This window comes from Aptenodytes forsteri, unplaced genomic scaffold (genome assembly GCF_000699145.1).
Source record: "Aptenodytes forsteri isolate BGI_AS27 unplaced genomic scaffold, ASM69914v1 Scaffold409, whole genome shotgun sequence".
NCBI lineage: Eukaryota > Metazoa > Chordata > Aves > Sphenisciformes > Spheniscidae > Aptenodytes > Aptenodytes forsteri.
In genome coordinates this window covers 43242-44317 of record NW_008796191.1, presented here as the reverse complement: position 1 = coordinate 44317, position 1076 = coordinate 43242, and positions in this window count along the sequence as shown.

Below are 1076 nucleotides of genomic sequence, written 5' to 3'. Positions count from 1 at the left end.
CGGCCATGCCGGGGCGCAGCCGGCGAGGCCTTTGTCTGCTGGGCGCCTCCTCACCTGCCGCAGCCCCGCGGCCCAGCCCAGCAGCGCCCCATCACCCCCCGGCCTCCAAATCTGTCCCCGCCATGGTGCATGTGCAGCCAGAAATCGCTGCTGCCATTTCCCGTGTGCCTGCAAACCGGCAGCGGGCAGCAGCGGGGCCGGGGAGCCCGTAACGGGTGCGTTGTGTCCCTGGGAGCCGGATCCCGTTTTTTTGTCACCCCGCTCCTGTTTTTTTTCTGCCGTCGGGGCCGAGCCACGGGACGTCCCCGTGTCCTGGATCCCCTCTGTCCCCATGAGCCCGGGGGGGCCCAGGACCTGCCTGGCTCCAGGGGTGCGGGCAGGGGAAGGGGCAGCGGGTGCAGGGTGCCACACACCGGCACGTGCTGGCCATGCACCGCAGGCAAGGGCGGCACAGCCGTGGCGTGGGCACAGCAGGGACACGGAGGCAGTGGTGGCCGGGGCTGTGCCCACACGCAGACAAAGGGCTGGCCGTGCCCGGCCGCCTGGTCTGTGCCAGCAGCGTCGGCGTCGCCCACTCCCCCGGTGCAGGTGCCGGGGCTGGCACGTGACAGAGGGGCCTCCACCGGCAGCGAGCATCCCCCCCGCACGCTCCCGCTGCCGAACCCTCTGACTGTCACTCACGGCTGCGGCCGAGCAGATGGCACCTGGGCTGGAGCTGGCCCGCGGGGAGGCAGGGCCCACCCCAGCCGTGCCTGTGCCGGTGCGGTGCCGGGGCACCAATTCCTGGGCAGCCTCCTGGCACATCGCAGCCCTTCCCCGCAGCACCGTTCAGCTCCCTCTGTTGTTGCCATCTTCATTTTGCAGGCGGGTGCCAGTCGGGCATCACTGTACCCCGGGAGCCCACCCTCGCCCGGTGCCCGCGGCACGCCGGCGCTGCCTGTTCCTGCCAGCTCTGGGTAAGTCCCCACTCCGCTGCCCTCGGTTCCCAGGCCAGGGGACCCCCAGCCCTCAGCAGGCAGCACGGCCCCACTCCAGCCCGGCTGCACCCCCGGCGTCGGGGCAGTGAAGCTGGCGGT